The sequence below is a fragment of the Xenopus tropicalis genome, chromosome 9 (assembly GCF_000004195.4).
Source record: "Xenopus tropicalis strain Nigerian chromosome 9, UCB_Xtro_10.0, whole genome shotgun sequence".
In the NCBI taxonomy this organism is placed as follows: Eukaryota; Metazoa; Chordata; class Amphibia; order Anura; family Pipidae; genus Xenopus; species Xenopus tropicalis.
The window spans coordinates 18,699,482-18,711,234 of NC_030685.2; positions in this window are offsets into that span (position 1 = coordinate 18,699,482).

Consider the following 11,753-nt stretch of genomic DNA (forward strand, 5'->3'; position numbering starts at 1 on the left):
TTTGTCCCTTCCCAAGGTGCTCCCGTAGGCTTGTACAATAAACTGCAAAGAGTTGCACCAATGTCTAATTGTAGCGCATACTGACTGCATATTGATGAGTTGGTAGGGGGGAGGAGCAAAGTAAATTTACTTTTGGAGCCACTGCAAAAAATTGGACCTCCTCCATGTAGCGTTACCCCTTGTCCGCCCCATGGGGGATCTTGGTCTATTGCAAAATGGGTGGGTTTTCTTGCTAAAAAGGTGGCGTTCGGGTGGATGGTGGGCAGAGTTGGGCACAGGGTTGGACTGGGGGGTGCAGGACCCACCAGGGCTACCGCCCCAGAGGCCCCATACCCCCCAAGGTGTGGACCCCCCGACATCCTCCCATGAATGCGCATATGTGAAACTCATCAGGGGAGGACATCGGCGACTGGGGAAGCAGCAACAGGGTCGGGGCCCACCAGGTATTTTCCCAGTATCCTGGCAGCCTAGTCCAACCCTGGTTGGGCATAATCAGGCAGGTGTAAGGGGCACGTGTCCCTTAAGAGGGGCATTATCATTATTATTATTACCATTTATTTATAAAGCGCCAACATATTCCGCAGCGCTGTACAATAAGTGGGTTACATACATTGGACATACAGAGTAACATATAAAGCAATCAATAACCGATACAAGAGGTGAAGAGGGCCCTGCCCAAAGGAGCTTACAATCTACAAGGAGAAAGGGTTGAGACACAAGGTGTGAGGCATGTCTACATCCTTAAGCACTTGTCACCCTAAAGGATATACAAACATGTAAGACCTGAGCAGAGATATATCCACTCATTAGTAACGGAACAAGTTTGTGATTCTTTGCGCAATGGTGGATCCACTGTGTTTGCATTAATTTCATTGGTTTGCTCTAGGGCACCATATGCAGGATTGTGAGTGAGTGCTGACAAACTGGACTTAAAGGGGATATAAACCCTGCTGCACTGCTCAACCAAACTTTACTGGTTGTTGCTGGACTACAAATCCCAGAATAATGTAACATATAATGAAGGTAGAGGCATGCTGGGAGCTGTAGTCCGGCAACATCAGGGTTGTATTCTTAAAAAAATATTCTACAATAAAACTTTTCCTAAACTTTTCCCCAAATCTCCACAGCCAGCGACTGCATTAAAATGCAAAAAATCCTCCTCTGATTCCTGTGCCATATAATGAGGGGAAATAATGACATAATTATCTCTATATGTAAGGTACCGGCAAGATGCCTGACACAGTGCTGGGAATCAGCATTCTCATTGGTCAGTTCTGTTACATTTATAATTGAGTTTTTGATCAGTAGAATTCTTATTGGTGAATTTTCTTGCATTTATAATTACGTTTTCTGGCAACTTCTATAGCAAAACTAGGGGGCGCTGTGGGCCAGTGTTATGGTTGGGTTTACAAGCACTTTAACTCTGAGCTCAGAAAGGCAAACTGCTCAGTATGGAATATGAAATGACTAGTGAAAATTTCACTGAAAAATTGCCCACAGCTCCTTGTCCTTCAGCGCCATCTTCTGGGCAAAAACAATATTTTCCTTGCTTGCCTCCTCTGCAGCAGTATCAAATGCTTTGGGTTCCCCATGTCCATGTAATTATTGATCTCAGTCGACCAATGCATGGTACTTAAACCCCACAGCCCCTGTTTTTTTTCAAGAAAAAGTATACCGACACTATAAATAATTAACCAACAGTTCACAAATCATATTAAGTGGCCTATTAAAGAATTTCACCAAACTGGAATATATATATATATCAGTAAATATTGCCCTTTTACATCCTTTCCCTTGAGCCGCCATTTAGTGATGGGCTGTGTGCTCCCTCAGAGATCAGCTGACAGGAAATAATGCAGCTCTATCTGTAACAGGAAGTAGTGTGGGAGAAAAAGGCAGAACTTTGCTCATTAATTGGCTGATGTGACATAGCATGTGTGTGTGTCTTGGCTTGTTTGTGTGCACAGTGAATCCTATGATCCCAGGGGGCGGCCCTTAGTCCCTAAACAGCAGTTTTCTATTTAGGATTACCCAGTAGCACATACTACTAAAAAGTATTATTTTATGAAAATGGTTTATTTAGATGGAGGAGGGTTTTACGTATGGGCTTTTTATGCTGTATATTTTAATAGATACCTACATTGTTCAGGGATATAGATCACTTTGCTGTATTTGTTAAACTGCGCACAGAACTGGCATACAGTGTCCGACTGGTCCAGGATACCAGGAAAACTATTTAGCCTATTTCATGGTCATTCCCTATTTCTGTATGGGAACATGGAAGCTTGATAGATGGAAGAATAGAGTATAGTATGTAGAGTAAAGAGATTAGGATAATAAAGAGTATGAAGGAGGAGAGTAGGAGTTAAAGTTTTGAGAGCGGGCCCATAGTCCAGGGTTTTTGGGTGGGCCCCTGCCATCTCAGTCCGACACTGCTGGCATAGAGAGGGGGAGAGCATGCACACACAGATTTTGCATTGGTTAATATTCTGGTTAATGTTTCCTCTCTACAGAACTCAGCAAAACCTGATGTTCCTTCTATTACAGTGGTGTGAAAAACTATTTGCCCCCTTCCTGATTTCTTATTCTTTTGCATGTTTGTCACACTTAAATGTTTCTGCTCATCAAAAACCGTTAACTATTAGTCAAAGATAACATAATTGAACACAAAATGCAGTTTTAAATGAAGGTTTAGGTTATTAAGGGAGAAAAAAAACTCCAAATCTACATGGCCCTGTGTGAAAAAGTGATTGCCCCCCTTGTTAAAAAATAACTTAACTGTGGTTTATCAATTTCAATTTTCAATTTCAATATCAATTTGTGTAGTCACCCCCAGGCCTGATTACTGCCACACCTGTTTCAATCAAGAAATCACTTAAATAGGAGCTACCTGACACAGAGAAGTAGACCAAAAGCACCTCAAAAGCTAGACATCATGCCAAGATCCAAAGAAATTGAGGAACAAATGAGAACAAAAGTAATTGAGATCTATCAGTCTGGTAAAGGTTATAAAGCCATTTCTAAAGCTTTGGGACTCCAGCGAACCACAGTGAGAGCCATTATCCACAAATGGCAAAAACATGGAACAGTGGTGAACCTTCCCAGGAGTGGCCGGCCGACCAAAATTACCCCAAGAGCGCAGAGACAACTCATCCGAGAGGCCAAAAAAGACCCCAGGACAACATCTAAAGAACTGCAGGCCTCACTTGGCTCAATTAAGGTCAGTGTTCACGACTCCACCATAAGAAAGAGACAGGGCAAAAACGGCCTGCATGGCAGATTTCCAAGGCGCAAACCACTTTTAAGCAAAAAGAACATTATGGTTCGTCTCAATTTTGCTAAAAAACATCTCAATGATTGCCAAGACTTTTGAGAAAATACCTTGTGGACCGACGAGACAAAAGTTGAACTTTTTGGAAGGTGCGTGTCCCGCTACATCTGGCGTAAAAGTAACACAGCATTTCAGAAAAAGAACATCATACCAACAGTAAAATATGGTGGTGGTAGTGTGATGATCTGGGGTTGTTTTGCTGCTTCAGGACCTGGAAGGCTTGCTGTGATAGATGGAACCATGAATTCTACTGTCTACCAAAAAATCCTGAAGGAGAATGTCCGGCCATCTGTTCGTCAACTCAAGCTGAAGCGATCTTGGGTGCTGCAGCAGGACAATGACCCAAAACAAACCAGCAAATCCACCTCTGAATGGCTGAAGAAAAACAAAATGAAGACTTTGGAGTGGCCTAGTCAAAGTCCTGACCTGAATCCTATTGAGATGTTGTGGCATGACCTTAAAAAGGCGGTTCATGCTAGAAAACCCTCAAATAAAGCTGAATTACAACAATTCTGCAAAGATGAGTGGGCCAAAATTCCTCCAGAGCGCTGTAAAAGACTCGTTGCAAGTTATCGCAAACGCTTGATTGCAGTTATTGCTGCTAAGGGTGGCCCAACCAGTTATTAGGTTCAGGGGGCAATTACTTTTTCACACAGAGCCATGTAGGTTTGGATTTTTTTTCTCCCTAAATAATAAAAACCCTCATTTAAAAACTGCATTTTGTGTTTACTTGTGTTATCTTTGACTAATAGTTAAATGTGTTTGATGATCAGAAACATTTTGTGTGACAAACATGCAAAAGAATAAGAAATCAGGAAGGGGGCAAATAGTTTTTCACACCACTGTAAGTTCCCAGACATCAGAGATATGTGAATCAGTGTTAGAGATCTTTGCCTATGTAGATGTGCCCAACCACCTCGCACACAGGCACCATTACTGGGTAAGTGAAATGGGTATTGGGCGAGATGGGTATTGGGCGAAATGGGTATTGGGCGAAATTGGTATTGGGCGAGGTGGGTATTGAGATGGGCATTGGGATAGATGGGTATTGGATGAGATGGGTATTGGGCAAGATGGGTATTTGGCGAGGTGGGTATTGAGATGGGCATTGGGATAGGTGGGTATTGAGTGAGATGGGTATTGGTAAGATGGGTATTGGGTGAGATGGGTATAAAGATGGGCATTGGGATAGATGGGTATTGGGTGAGATGGGTATTGGGCGAGATGGGTATTGGGCGAGGTTGGGTATTGAGATGGGCATTGGGATAGATGGGCATTGGGATAGATGGGTATTGGGTGAGATGGGTATTGGGCAAGATGGGTATTGGGCGAGATGGGTATTGGGCGAGGTTGGGTATTGAGATGGGCATTGGGATAGATGGGTATTGGGTGAGATGGGTTTTGGGTGAGGTGGGTATTGAGATGGGCATTGGGATATATGGGTATTGGGTGAGATGGGTATTGGGCGAGATGGGTATTGGGCGAGATGGGTATTGGGCGAGGTGGGTATTGAGATGGGCATTGGGATAGATGGGTATTGGGTGAGATGGGTATTGGGTTAGTGAGATAATAGAGAGACTAATTGGCACATCTAATGCCCATAGTGAGGGCAGCTGACCCATTAACTAATTACATTGTGTAATTCTGTTTTACCTGGGGGGGGGGTCAGTAGTTACCAACTATCTTTTATTTTAATTATATAATTATTATGTAATTATATGTGTATATCTTACATATTGGGAATTAAATTGTTGGTATTTGTTCTTTTATTATGAGATTATAGATAGCGATGAGCGAATCCCGTTTTGCTTCACTGAAAAATTTGCGAAACAGCAGAAAAACTTGCACAATGTGCTACTACTTTCTGATGGCGCCACTTTTTTTACGCAACCATGATTTTGTTATGCAACCACAACTTTTTTAACACGACTGCAACTTTTTCCTCACTTGCAAACTTCAGTCACTGTGAATTTTTGCGGCCGTTTCACTGAAAGTCACAAGCAGCAGTGCAGAGAGGGTAGCGACACATTGCTTTCAATAGCAATTGAATTTAAACAGAATTGTAAAAATCTGAATTGAAATTATACAAAGAAGTTGTTCAGAATAACATTTTCTTCAACTGGTTTCAACAGTTCTTGGGTAAAGTTCCCCTTTAATTACTTTTCAACATCTTGTAATGTTAAAGAGTGACTTCAGCTCAGTTAAACCCCAGTTAAACCCTCCTAAATAAACTCCTCCTCATCAGAGACAAAGAGACAAAGGGCCAGGTTGATTTTTTTTGTACCCAGCACATTATCTCTTTCTCTAAAGAACTTTTCTAGATTCATAAATGTCATCAGTAATCATAAGACCCCATAATACCAAATTTGCAGTCCCCCCCCCCCCCAGGGGGCACTAATTACTAGTCCACTTGACCCTGCTAACAAATAGAATTAAATAAAAAAGCAAGTACATGCATGCCCACTCTCCTAATCAACCCAAACCACACCCCTTTATGCTAAAACCCTGCCCATGATCAGTCAAAGCCCTGCCCACTCACAACAAGCCCCACCCCCTTTACAACCTGCAATTGTAACTTTCAAGTGCCCCGGTAGGGTTGCCACGCAGACCATCCAGTTTTAAGAAGGGCTGTACAGGTGAAAACTGACTGTCTGGATTTTTAAATTAGGAAACCTGGATAGGACTCTAAGATAAATGATAAGATGATCAATCACTATGTCATAGCCCTGCCCCTGATGTCACCGGCCCCTGCCTGGACCAATTGTATTGAAAAGGTGGCAATCCTGTTTCCTGGGAACCCCTACGCTGTGGCACCCCTGACTGTAGTACCCCCGGTAGCCCCCTGATAGTGGTGCTGCTTGAATTCATATTAGGGTTGCCATCTCTGCCAGCTAAGAAGGCCGGGTAGGGGGCAGGGGTGACGTCATGGGGGGGGTGGGAAGGAGGCGGGGCCGTGCAGTGCGCAGTGTATGTAATGCAACTTCTTAATTAAAAAGTTGTTATGTTTAGTGATGGGGGAAATGTTTAATGTTTCACCGGGCATGGATTCGCAGGGAATTTCCACGCTTCGCCATTGGCTTTTTTTTTTGGCGAAACGGATGAAAAAATTTGCCGCCTGCGTCAAAGGAATTGTTGCACGTCAAAAGAATTGTTGCAGGCAACAATTTATTTTTTTCCGCGCAACTTTTTCACCATTTTGCAAATCTTTTGAAAGATTCGCAAATTTTTCGGCAAAGCGAAACGGGACAGATTCACTCATCACTAGTTGCGTTTGCTCCAAAAGATTACGCTCCAGGCATGCCTTAAATAGTTTGCAATGCCCAGTTAAAGTTCGCAATGCAATAACAGTCTAATGAACAATATTACATTGTGAAATGCGAATTTTTATGCTTATTTGTGCGCACGATTCACGACTGAGGTACTTTGAGCAGGTCGTTCTTACATATTTGCACTGTGGAAGTTTCACTATTGCTTTAGACTTTCATTTCTCCCTTGTACCTCTGGGTGGGGGTATTTCCATGCTGTGACAAATGCGCTGTTTGGTAGACACAGTCGAGTATTGGCATTGTTATCATATTGGCATTCAGCGCCAGATTTGTGTTGCGGGCACCCTGAGGTCGCCCCCGTTGATCGCCCCTCCCCAAGCGCGCAAGTGCGAACGCGTGAACCCCCCCGCCGCTGCAGCGCAAACACTCAAACTCCCATACGGAGCAGTGGGGAGAGGTCCTCCTTGCTCCGTATGGGGGCAAAATGTAAAAATTTAGTTGCGGCGGGGCAACATGATGCCCCTAAATTTCTGCCACCCTAGGCCTGTGGCCTCCCCACAATTCTGGGCCTGTTGGCATTGCTATCATCTCCCTGAAGTAGAGGCAACAGAACCTGTGGAGCCATAAACCCAAACCAGGCCCGGACTGGCAATCTGTGGGTTCTGGCAAATGCCAGAGGGGCTGCTGTAAGATGCCATAGACAGTCACTATTTATGGGGCTGGGGCTGTTTGGGCCTCTGTGTACTTGAAATGCCAGTCCAGACCTAACCCAAACCCTTTATCAGATTGCACCAGTTTACCAGTTTGACCAATTCTCTACCTGGGGTAACTAAAGAGCTCTTGGGGAAGGGACTTTGCCAGAGACTGAACTGGGAAAGGGTATTTCCTCCAGGAGTGGAGTGTAGGACTGTGTCCTGTGAGAGTTGGATCAACCACATGGGTTACGTAGTTACATAGTTACATAGGGTTGAAAAAAGACCAGAGTCCATCAAGTTCAACCCTTCTAAATAAACCCAGCACACACAACCTATACTTACCAATCTATACACTCACATACATAAACTATATATACAACCACTAATACTAACTGTAGATATTAGTATCACAATAGCCTTGGATATTCTGTTTCTGGGTTTCCATATTGTTGTGCTTGCATTTAATAGTTATTGCCATTTCTAAACTTTTATTTAAAGATTATAGTTGCTGCAAAACTGTGTGACTTACTTCCTAGCGGAATTCACCTCAATGCCCACTAGGTGGAGGCACTGTGCTGTAAATCCCAGTTCCCAGTACCTTACAGATAAGCAAAGGGGTTTTCATGGTCTGCTGGATTGCAAAGAAAAGAGAGTGTGATCCTATTCAGCAGAAGTGTGCCAAGGGAGGGTTACAGCTGTTAAAGGAACAGTAACACCAAAAAATGAAAGTGTATAAAAGTAACTAAAATATAATGTGTTTGCTACAGTAACACTACTATAATTTATATAAATAAGCTGCTGTGTAGCCATGGAGGCAGCCATTCAAAGGAGAAAAGGCACAGGCACATAGCAGATAACAGATAAAACACTATTGTATTCAACAACTCCACTTGGCCACCTACCTGCCATATTGCAAATGATGCTGCCCTTAATAAAGAAATGACACATATCACCATTTTTATCCACAATGCCACTTTCCTTCTGGCAAAAGAAATGCAGGTAGTTGGACACAAATGACTGTAAGGAAGGGGGGGGGGGGGCAATTTCCCAACAGTGCCTATAGAATGCAAGTGGCAAATTGGCACGCAGCACATTAAGCTCAATGACATTGAGCACCCCATTTTTGTGACTGCATTTGTGCACCCATTTTAGCACTTAGCCTTTGTTAATAGATTTAGAGAAAAGATATAATCACACCCACACCCCTAAGTGTAGTACACAATGGGGGGAGGGGTACACAATGCACACATGCAGCATAGGGCAGACATAGTATGGCACACATGCAGCCATATGCTGCCTGTGTGTGCCATACTCTGCCTGTCCTATGCTGCCTGTGTGTGCCATACTCTGCCTACGCTATGCTGCCTGTGTGTGCCATACACTGCCTGTCCTACCCTGCCTGTGTGTGCCATACTCTGTCTGCCCTATGCTGCCTGTGTGTGCCATTCTCTGCCTACCCTATGCTGCCTGTGTGTGCCATACTCTGTCTGCCCTATGCTGCCTGTGTGTGCCATACTCTGCCTACCCTATGCTGCCTGTGTGTGCCATACTCTGTCTGCCCTATGCTGCCTGTGTGTGCCATTCTCTGCCTACCCTATTCTGTCTGTGTGTGCCATACACTGCCTGCCCTACCCTGCCTGTGTGTGCCATACTCTGTCTGCCATACACACAGGCAGCATAGGGCAGGCAGTACATACAGTGACATAATGCTGGCACTGCTCCTACAGTCTGAGTTGTGAACAGTACAGGGGATTACATTTTTAAACAATACAGGGGGATTACAGCCTGAATCTGAGGTGTGAACAATGCAGGGGGGGGGCAGTTTATCTCAAAGGTAACCCATCAAAGCAGGCAGACAGGGGGGTGGGCACACAGAGGGGGGTCACCAGTTGGACAGTACTGTTCTAGACTATTTTTCCTCCTTTCCTCACCCAACCTCTTTATTCTCCTAGTCTCTTTGATTTACATACATATCATGCATCTATTCTTCCATCTATTTCTCCTCTTTGTTCCCATTCAGAAATAGGGAATGGCCATGAAACAGGCCAAATGGTCAGGAGCAGGAGGGCCCACTGACACCTGGGCCCACCGGGAGTTTTCCTGGTATCCTGGTTCGCCGACACTGTAACAACCCATCAAGCAAATGCATTGGACTCTATCAGGTGATTACCATTCCAGTGAATGGGGGAGCAATATTGAGCATATCCACCCTTAACTTCTTCATACCGCAGCCCTCATCCTCCCAGTCTTCTAGTTAAGCTGCCCCAGGGTGCAAAGGTTTGGCATACCGAAGGGTAATACGCACTATGTATTTATTACATCCCCTTGGAGGAGAGGGGCAGCACAATAGAATTCTGAATGCTATGGGGGGTTCCAGAGAGGTGCTGGCCATGGGAAATAGAGAAGAAGATGAGAGGAGGGAAGTGAAAATAAAAAGTACCACTGAGGTTTTATTTAAAGTCAGTTAAGAGGAATTATACTTCTGGTTTGCCTGGATCTGCACATAATTATAGATCAAATGTATGATTGAATTAATAATTATATAAAGTACTGCACCCTCTTAAAAGCAACAAAAATATTTATCTAACCAAAAAGATCAATACATAGAAAAGCACTACATGTTTTGACCATCATGTGGTCTTCATCAGGGGCACAGAAAAATAAAAAAAATTGGTCAATTATTGGCCTCTCCGAATTGCGAATGACGTGATGACATTGCATGATGACGATGATGGTTTGTGTGATGATGTCATTGTGCGTGGTGCCGACATCATCACACAGTGGTATGTGCTTTGTCAAGTAACAATATATACAGTTATAGGATCTATTACCCAGAATGCACAGGACCTGGGGTATTCCAGATAAGGGATCTTTGCTTAATTTGGATCTCCATACCTTATGTCTGCTAAAAATCATTTAAACATGAAATAAACCCAACAGGATGGTTTTGCCGCAATATGGATTCTTGCAGCTTAGATGAGAGCAAGTACAAGCTACTGTTTTATCTTCACAGGGAAAAAGGAAATTACGTTCAAAACTTGAATTATTTGCTTAGAACGGATTCTATGGGAGATGGGCTTCCCCTAATTTGGAGCTTTCTGGGTAACAGGTTTACGGATAATGGATCATATATCTGTATTATAGAGTAGAGGACCCAGGACATGGCAGTCATTTCCATTCACTTTAAATGGGGGGGAGCAGTTTCTAGCTTTTGGGGGACAAAATCCTAGATATTGCCCGGCGTCCCATTACCCTAAGTGGAAATCAATGGCACTTATATTGTTTCTCTTGCCTCCTTGCCCTACATAATCCACAGACCATTCTGCCCCACCAGCCCATACATCTACCCCTCTGTGTTATTCTATATTTCATTATAAAACGCTAAGAAGCCGTTAGTGCGACTGGGAGCCTGGGAGAAATAGTACTGAACCAGTAACCCTCCGTTCTTGAAAGGAAAGGATTCTAACTGTGTATATATATATATATATATATGTATATCTTTATATATAAATATTCTGGGTAATAGATCCTATACCTGCATACATTGTTACTTGACAAAGCACATACCAGTGTGTGATGATGTCAGCACCGCGCACAATGACATCGTCACGCAAACCATCAACGTCATCATGCAACGTCATCACGTGATTCGCAAATCATTTTTTATTTTTCTGTGCCCTGATGAAGACCACATGATGGTCGAAACGCGTAGGGTTTTTCTACGCATTCATCTTTTTGTGGCACCTGAAATGGTATTGAGGATAAATATATATCTATTAAAACCAAAATGTATTTGTAAATGTAATTGCTATTGAAAGCAATAGCTGTTTATATTCTTTTGCACGGATGGTTCTGACTCCCGAAACAATGTACAATGATGTCCCCTACACTGTTTCAAGAGTCAGAACCAGAGAAGAGAAAGGGACAGACAGACACTGCGTTCAATAGCAATCACATTTACGAATAACCTTAAAACCGGGAAAAGCTGTAATGAATGCGTATTGGAAAATAATAAAACAGTGTGTGATGATGTCGGCACCGTGCACGATGACATCATCACGCAAACCATCGTCATCATGCAACGTCATCACGTGATTCGCAAATATTTTTTTATTTTTCTGTGCCCCTGATGAAGAGCACATGATGGTCGAAACGCGTAGGGATTTTCTATGCATTCATCTTTTTGATTAAATAAATATTTTTTTGCTTTTAAGAGGGTGCAGTGCTTTATATAATTATTAATTAAATCCTACACTTGATCTATAATTATGTGTGTGTGTGTAAATAGGAGTGTGTGCAGATAGACACTCTGCACCCACAGATGGGGAGGCTGCTGCCATGCTAAATTGCCATCTCCTTGGGCAGCCTGATGCTGAGGAGAGTAGAAGCTGAGAGCACAAGCAGCACAGCCAGTGAGAAGATAAGGGGGGAGGAAGAAGAGTCTAGAGGAGTGATAAGGTA